A 9,705-nucleotide genomic window follows, 5' to 3' on the forward strand; every position below is an offset into this window, starting at 1 on the left:
GCTTTTTGTGACCAGTTTCATTTTGTATCTCTCCAAACATTATTTCAGTTAATTGGCCAGGAGAAAAACCCACCCTGACACTGCAAACATCTGGGTAGCTGGGCTCCTTCAGCGGGCCCTGAGATCTGGTGGTGCTGCAATGAGGAGCAGAGATGTGTCTGGGTGTGGGTGTGGTCCATATGGATGAACTCCCAGCAGTGCCCACACACTACTAATGGAGACTAGTCCTGTTGTGAAGATTTTCACAGAATTATGACACGGTTTGGGCTGCAAGGAACTTCTGAAGATCATCTAGTCCAATCCCCCCGTTAGGCAGGGATGTCTTACTGCTTATTACAGAAATAAGTTGATGATGAATTTCCACTCCAGTGTTGATGAGAACTTCTGAATTGCTTGTATTTTGCATTTATATGGCATGATTACCAACATTGTAATACTGCAGAAGTTAGAAGCTTATCCTCCTTTAAATTAAAGAATGCATTATATTTTAATTTCTTATATCTATTAAGAAGCTTGGGACTGTACAGATGTTGTCACACTAAAAAATTCATATGCCCAGAGCCTGTTTAGTAGAGTGCATTTCTATGCAACCTTCCTTCAAAGATGCATGCTATTGTTTGCTGATAAGGAAGTCAAGTGGGGTCTGGTGAAAAATAAAACACAAGTCATGCCAGATCAGTCCTGCTTACACTGCAGCCCTCTTGTTCTCAGCATTTTGGTTTCCAGGTGTAATATTGTTTGACAATAAATATTTCTAGGCCTGAGACAGTGCACCTTGGTGAAGATGATGTAGTTGCATGGTCCAACCATACACAACAGTTCCAGTCTCCCCAAACATGGTTCTTGCACATGGCATCTGATACAAAGGTGCAGAGACAAAACATGTCAGAAGGCCAGGGCAGCTGGGACTGGCCTGCTCTGTATGAATGTGGTTTGTTCCTACAGATTTGGAGAAAGTAGATTTTAATAGAGCACAAGCAAAAGAAGAATATATAGTAGAATATCAGTTGTATTCTTATTATCCAAAAACCTCTGAACACTGGGCAAGAGCCTGTTTTTTTGACATTCCAGGTATTAAGTGGGTGGGAACCTGAGCTGCTGTCTGGACTGTGTCTGCTCTTCTGCAGAGCCTGATCTGTGTCCAGTCCCCTTGCTTTGCAGAGCCTTTTGTTCATTGCAGGATTGAGTTGTAGTATTAATTTGTTTATTTATATTTTCATGAGAAAATTAGTTTTCTACCAATTGCCTGATAAAAATTGCCACAAAATAAAGATTTCCACTTCCAGGGAAAGCAGGAAAGTTTTCAAATACAGTAATATCTGAGTCATTCAGCACATCCAGTTCTACAGTAAGACAAAATTGCTCTTTTAAATCTTTTGTTGAAATATGCTAAATAAGTGTTATTTTTTATTAATAGTAGAATGAAAATTACTACCACAACAAGAAGTAACATTTATTATATTTCTTCTTCCTTGTATTGGCTCACTGGAAGAAAACAGATGGGGACTGTAATAGCATGTGGAGATACTTCAGACTAACCCTTGCAGTGTTGAACAAGGTGAGAAGTAGGCAGACATCTGAAAGGCATTGCAGAAGTCAGTGGCAAATGTCACTTGTGATTTAGATCTCTGTTGCTCTTGCACTTCCTGAAACGCCATGTTCTGGAGGGTTTGCTCTATAAATACGGCCGGTCTCAGCACGGTGTGTGAGGGCTCTCAGGGTCTGATCACAGACTCCCAGGGCTGAGCAAGGCTCATCTTAGGACTGCCAGTAGAGGGCAGAGGCTTCCACTGGATTGGGGAGATTCTCTACTGCTAAGGAATATCTTTTTATCAGCCAGGATTTTGACCATGCCACAGCCTCTGCTGAGAGACTCATCTCTGTTTTTTACTTTAGTACCCACAGTCTGACCTTTCTGGCCTTTCCTACACCAAGCAGCCTACTCTGCATACCAGTTCCAGAAACCATTCCATCAGCTTCAAGCAGAAAAAACCAAAAACCAGCAACAAACCCCGACAAACACCACCACCACCAATACACAGACCCACACATGCACAAAAAAACCCCAGCAACAACAAAAAAAGAGACCAAGGCTGTGAAGGGAGTTCCACAGCAGGGTGTTCCATTGCTGTTGGCATGTTATCAGCAAGTGGAATGACAATCAATATTCTGCAACACAGCTTTAAGGGCTTGGACACAGTATGAATAGAAACAGGTTATTTAACTGCTGTACTGCACATAAGGGTATAACAATTTCCTAACCCAAGCAAAAAAAGCCAGTAACTGTTCAGACTGAACTGGTATTAACAAAGAGGTTGAATTTGGTGACATAAGAATTAATTGCTATGGCATTTTGAGTATTAAGGTTTTAACTCCTTGGCCTGTGAAATGAAGGAGTGGATAATATTTTTTTGAGAAGCTATTTAGGAGGGAACAAAAAGTAGCAAGCTACACAACTGTAATTTTTATAGCACAGTATTCTACACCACTTATCTTAGTATTTTATTTGTATGAACTTCCTCTTAAGCACTTTCTAAGTACATACTAGGATGTTCTTACAAATGGAAGGCATAGTAAAACCTTAAGATTGAAGCTTCTGGTTTCTGTTCCTGCTTTGGCTACTCGTCTGGTGGAAGACTTTGAATTCATCTCTGCACCTTCACCTCGTATCCCAAATATATATAAAACCATTTTATATTGTGTTGAGATCTATTGATGCATCAGAACATATGAATAAAACACAGTTATCTCAATGGGTACAATGATAGAAGCTCAAAATACCTCTTTTGTTCTTTGAACTTAATTTCAAATTGTGACCACAAGCACCAGTCGTATCACTTTGTTACCACCAGTCATATTTGGTGATTTGCAAAAGAAGTGCTGTGTTAAAGACTGCCTCAGCCTGGTAGTTTGGACATTACTTACCTGTGTATCTGGTAGTATGTAGTGATATTTTCTCTTCAGTGCAACTGGAATTAGTTTTTCATGACTATCACAGCTGGAATTTAAAAATACCTTGTTGATTTTAATTTTGAACAAACCAATTACTCTTTCCATCAGTATATCCTTACATGTCAGTGAGACAGGGCTGAGGTAATAAAAGAAATGGGCCTTGTAGTAAATTCTGGCTCAATATGAATTAGTGTGATGGTTATCATTTTTATTTAAGACCATACACAAATATCACCTGAAAGGAAAGGGTCTCTTGGGGCCCCAGGAAGATTTTTTTTCCAGTTGTTGAGATCCTTCTCCAGATTTTTTTCCACACTCCATGAGAATGATGACCAGACTCTTAAACTGCCAGCTTCTAGTTTTCAAAATATGTGAATCATATCCTGGGCAGCAGGGTGTAGCTATGTATGCCCTAAGTGCCTTATGCATACATGGTTGCACTAATCAAAAAAATCAGTCCATAATCCAGCAGGGGTTAATGACCTACTTTATCCAGATGACCAGATAAATAGCTTTAATGTGAGTAAATTTTGTGAATAACATGTTTTCTTTTTCCTTACAGCCCCCCAAAAGTTTCCTGTTTACAAATTCAGGCATCTCTTCTACCAAAGTGTTACCCTGCAAGCCTTTACACCATCTGTATAGCTAGCATGTAGGGAAACCATGCTATTAGCAATATGAGACCACACAAATGTGTAAAACGTGTATCTTTCCCCTTCCCCTCTCAGCTTCCCTTGTTTTTCCCCTGTGGAGTACAGTCCCTCAGACCAAATTTGCTCAGAGAGGTGTCAGGCAGCGTAGGAGGTTGAGGTGCTGTGCTTCTAATGGTTTTCTCCTCCACTTAGCCTGCTGGTTTTCCTGCTGCTCTGTCCCCTGGTGCTCCTGCTCCTGCCATCTCACCAGGGGTGGGGTTGAAGGCTCATCTGATGTGATTGCAGCCATGCACCATGTTCCTCCTGCAGAGGGGTTTGTCTTCACTCTGCTGGAGAGAAGAAAGGCATAACTCATGCTTAGCATGTAAATGCCTCGAGTGCTGTAGAAAAAGACATGAACATCATGTGCAGGATAAATGGAGTGAGGAGGACAGGTTATTAATGATGTAGGAACTGTTTAGCTGGCACGCAGTCATGTTTGCACTTAAGCTTTTTTTCTTGGTGGTTATTAGGAAGGGCCAAGTGGTGTTTGCCTGTATAGTCAGAAGATGGTATGAAATACTGTTTGAAGGGGCCAGAATAGTTTCCTAGCTGTAGGCTGCTTGCTGGGCATTTGGGTCAGCACTGCAGTGTGCCCAGGCATGTGGATTCTGCAGTCCCAGGTCTAGGAAAATCGGTGGATTCAAAGTAACTGAGGTGGATAACAGTAGAGAGCAAGAGCTGAATTTTCAGACAATGTAATAGTTATTTTTTTCATGAGAATCTGATACCTTTTGAAATACTGTTTAAAATTGGAACAAAACAGGAATTGTCGCTCTTGAAGTGTCCACTGCTCATTTCCAGTGGGGACTGAGTTTTCAAATCAACATTTTTTCCTTAACTCTTGAGCTTTTACTTAGTAGCTTGCCAAAACCACTGGATTTCAGATAAGGGGATACACCTCCTATTTGTCTAACTTCCCGTTTCTCTACTGTTAAATGGTTTAAGTCAATACTTTATATTCAAGAAAAGATATTAGATGCATCTGCTGTTACATACATCCACTACACAAAATTACTTGGGTAAATACCTTTAGTTTTTAAGACTTTCTAAAAGCTGTAGCAAATTTGAGTTACATTCCATGATTTAATGCATTAATTTAACCTTAACTATAGTCAACAGGGAACAGATGAAGACAGAGCAACTCCTTTGTGTATGGCTGCATTATGTGGATTTCATGCAGAGACTTTGACTGCAGCTGAACATGTCATAATTAAGAAAATTCCTTATGTTAGGGTTTTTTCCTATAGTACTTTTTTGCTGAGGGTGGCATTTACAGAATAATTTTGAAGTTCAACAGGAAAAAAAGAAGGATTGATCTTAAGTAGTTTTGTTCCCCTTACTTATTGTTAAACTTATTATTCTTTGTTCTATTCATTTTTTGAGATCCCAATCAAAAACACTTTATGTGAGGCATGATTCCAGCCAGTGTGATTATAGGTTTCTTTGGATTGCTGAGCAAATGGAATTGTTAACAAGAGAGGGTCTCTGATGTGGGTGAAGTTATGCTAGACCTTTAGAGCACAGTCTGTTCTGATGGAGAACAAGAGGGAGCAGCACTGGAGGATGATGGGGATACTGAAGACTGCGATAAAATGGATGAGTGAAATAAGAGCAAACATGGACATGAGAAAAAAAGGGTTTACTTTTCAAATTGAAGGTAAGAATACAAGCCCAGAATACCAGTATATGGCAAGAAGTGGAGCTGTGCAATGCCCCTGTTATCATGTTGAATATCAAAGCAAACCTAAGCTTGTATTAGCACTAGTTTGCAGGGTTTTGTGTGAGGATATCAACATCATACTGAAGGACAAATGTTCTAGCTAAAGAAGGAAATCATGGATATATGTCCAAGAGGTGAGAGAGGTGAATTTGAGTTAAGAATTAGCTAAAAGAAGCATGAATTTTAGCAAAGTATTTATTTCTGTTTCTTGATTCTTTCTGTGTTTTTTATGCAGTCATTACAAATATCAACTAATTTGGTCCGTGTCCAATACAGTTGAAATTATCAGCCAGGTGATAGAAGACATGTACCTGTTCCATCAGAAAGGATGAAATTTTAATTCCTGATTTGTATTTCCTGGACAAACAAGGTTATTTTGTATTGCTAACCTCAGGGAAAAAACCCCTCTCAGGACTGCTAGATGCATAAGAAAGTGATTGTATGGTCACATCCAGAGGGGAAAGAGAAGGCTTTGGAGTGACCTAAAGCCTTTAGGACCCTCTGGCACCTAAAGGGAGTCTACAGAGGGGTGCAGAGAGACTATTTACAAGAGCATGTGAGGATCGTGCAAGAGGGAATGGTTTCAAACTTTAAGGTTTTGGTATTAAGAGGAAATTCTTTAGGATGAGGGTACTGAAACAGGTCACCCAGAGAAGCTGTGGATGCCCCATCCTTGGAATGTTCAAGACCAGATTGGATGAAGCTCTGATCTACTTGGTCTAGGGGAGGGTGTCCCTGGCCACACAGGGGGATTAGAATTTTGTGGTCTTAAAAGTCCCTTCTAATCCAGGCCATTCTATGTTTCTATGATTCTCCCTGTGGTAATGCAGACTTCCCACATTCCCAGTGTGTCATGAATTACATGTCTGTTTTTCAGAACAGCCTGCCATTTTGATGGGAGTCTTCTCCAAACACACAAAATTAATATTAAAAGACTATCAGGTATTTACTGGTGGCATAAACTGTGATTTGGATTAACACATACAATGTGGTTTCATTCAGCCTAGGGAAACAAATAGGTTTGCATTCTAGATCCTGCTTGTACCAGGAGATGGAACACTTGGAACACCACTGCAGAAATTAAAAATGTGGTTCTTTTCACTGTCAGCATCTTCTGTTGCTCCAAGAAGTTACAATTATTAAATGTCTCTTACAATAATTTACAGAGAAGATAATGCCCAAGTTTGGGACATTTTATTTTAAGGAGTGTAAGAGATGAAGTTCAGTCTTCCTTCAGTTCTTTCCATTTTTTGAGAAGACAACCAGTATGAAACATCACGTGGGATAAGACTGAATGTAGCTATCAGTGCTTCAGTGCTTGCATTGGTCATGAAACTGGCATTTAGAGTTCTCAGTGCCCTGAGAACTGAATCTTCCCCACTGCTTCTAACTGAATAACCTGAAGTTATAAAATGTTTCATGACAAGTGCAGTGAAAATGAAACTAAAAAATATCCAATTGCTTCTCACAATAGATCTTACCCTGTCAAGAGCCCGATCTATGGAGCTGTTTGGAGCCAGTATGCAAAAGCCAACTTGTCTTCCATTCACTGAAAAATGAGTGTTGGTATATCAAACATTTCACTTGTAAATTTTTGGCTAATCAGAGTTTTTTGTCAAGTGAATTGGTGTAAAATAGAAAAAGTTGATCTTGCAAAGTTTCAAATCAGATTCCAGCAGTATTTAAGTCTCATCTGTGATTTTTTTTTAGCCAGTAGCATTAATTTTAGGCATGCCAAAGTCAAACATCTTCAAAAACATATACTTTTACCTATACAAATTTGTGAAGTCCCTATAGACCCTGAATATGGTTTAGTGGCATCCATTGTCACCCAGTTGAGCCAGATGTTTCCAACTGAAATACAGGCTGGTTTTAAATTAACCCAGATATGGCAAAAGTTCAGGCATCATAGGTCAAGGTTCAGCCTGGCTATTTACTCTACTTAAAACAGTTTTAAAAACATTGATAACAAAGCACCTGTAATCTTATCTGAAATGCCTCTCAGAATGTTCAGAAAGGAGCAGGACCAAAGAAAATATGCTTATTCAGTTAATTTTTATTTTGGTTGCAGTTGGAAATTAGCGTTTCAATTAGCATTTTCGTTTCTGACACAACTTTGTCTCTTCCTTGCTCTTCTAGTGCTCGATACTAAAATTCTTTCCCAAAGTGGCCTATACTGCTCACAGTGCCAAGATAGAGTGGACTTTGGCTGTAGTGTAATACACCAGTTCTTATATTTTTTTGTACTACTAAACAGACAGGGTCAATCTAGAAATCAGAGTAAAGTTCCAGTCATTAAATCTATGAGGTTTTGGATCAGCTTTTTCAGTGGGATTAGAGATAAATTACTGTTCAGTCTCCTAGATGGAGCTTGTTAAATTTGTGAGTATTTTGTGATGTGACCACGTGTGACATGAGGAGAAAGCCTTGCTAATTCTAGGAGCTTTCTTCATTCCACTGTTTTTTTATGTAAACCCCCCCACAACACTTTGCTCCTTACAAGTCTCTTTTGCACCTCTGGAAAACAGAAATAAGGCTTTTTAAAGATGATGAGATGAGTGCTGGCAGTAGAGATAGCAACAATCTGCCTTTCTCTTGAGAATAAAACAAGAAGATATATTCATTTGATGGCAGATGTCAAGTCATGGAAATTACAGATTAAAAATAATTTATGTAGGAAACATATTTTATATCTCTCGACTTCTATTTTGAAAGAGTGTCACATTAAAGCAGCATCATATAAATGCATCATGGGAGCAAAGAATATGAGAAAGGCTGTGCACTAACAGTGACCTACATCCCGGGGCATACCAATGCCTCAGCAACATCAGACAACATCTTCAGAGTGGCCATTTAGCTGTCAGCCACATGATTTGTAGCTGGCTGCAGTAAGGACTAAAAATGTAGCATGTTAGACACACATTACAGAGGAATAAAGAAAGCAAAATAAATTGGTATCACTGAAGTTTTTTCCAGATTTTAACTGGAAAGGGGGGAATTCCCACTCACACTACCAATTTAATTGCCAACTGTTTATATAGGAAGGGCTCTCTTTTTTTTTTTTCATTTCCTCTGAAGGAAAAAAAAGTGCAGATATGAAAAGCACACGTTAAAAATAGGTTCCACATAAAGGGGAGCACAATATCTTAATTGCCTGTAGACTGTCAACTCAAACAGAGTTGAGATTAACTCTGAGCTAAGGCAGGAGACACAGCTATGAACCAGTTCTGGCCCTTGAGAAACTGCAATTATTTTGTAGTGTCTTCAGTCTTTAAACTACTTGAGGTTCTTCTTGCTGATTCTGCTCAGCCACTATAAACCCTAGATCAGTGGATTTCAGGTGTCTCTTCAATGCTGTCCCTGTAATACCTGCCTTCCTGTGGTTTTGCTCTTGCCTTGTGGAGTGCTGGGAAAAGTTGTACAGGGAAGGGGAGCCATCAGCTTAGAAATGTGTTTCTGGCTCTCTCTGCTGAGGAGAATGAAACAGAAATTCTCATGTGATGAAGCACCATGTCTGATGTACAATCAGTACCATTTTTCTTTTTTTAAAGGAGACCTGCTCTGTGTCCAAGAATGGGGGGAATAGCCATTGGTGTGTGGGCAGACACTCCAGAGTTGGGAGCACAGACAGCTGGTGTGTTGATGATATTTGTGGGAGAACTCGTAGACCACTGAGACTTTTAGACTGCTCTAAGAAATTCTGTGTTATTCCTATTTCTGGTCATGCAGTATCTGATTCTAACTGTGTGCCTTCTCTGCCCCTGGAGTAAGCTGCTGTACTGTATTAGGGTAGCATGTCTTGTCCTCAACAAGGACACTGGTTTTTCTAAGGTCAGGATATAGGATTCAGAAAAAAAGAAAAAGAAGAATTTCAGTAGTTAGAAAAATCCAGTATTTACCAGATGTTTTTGAATTTCTCCATGAAATATTTCTGCTGTTGCTGATGTTTTTGAATGATGGTTTACAGTCATGAAAAGAATGGTTTCACTTCTATCACAGCTGAAGAGTATCTAAGTTCCCTGCCTCTAGTCCTTAAAGCCAGACACTGCTCTGGTACTTTGTTCGCAATTTTTAAAATAATCCCTCCTTTTATTAATAACCTGAGAGAAAGGAAGCAACCTCTTTCCCCTGCCTTGTCAGACAGAGGTAAATGTAAACTACAACCTATTCTGTGAGCCTTATATTCCCCAAAGCCTGTATTTGGGATGGAGATGAGGCTTACTGGATGGTAGTTTTCCAGGTCCCCCTTTTCCTTTTTGAAGATGGGAGTACCATTGGAATTCCTCTAGTCATCAGGCTCCTCTCCCATCCTCCATGAGTTTTCAAAGATGATGGAGA

The sequence above is a fragment of the Oenanthe melanoleuca genome, chromosome 4 (genome assembly GCF_029582105.1).
Source record: "Oenanthe melanoleuca isolate GR-GAL-2019-014 chromosome 4, OMel1.0, whole genome shotgun sequence".
Taxonomy (NCBI): domain Eukaryota; kingdom Metazoa; phylum Chordata; class Aves; order Passeriformes; family Muscicapidae; genus Oenanthe; species Oenanthe melanoleuca.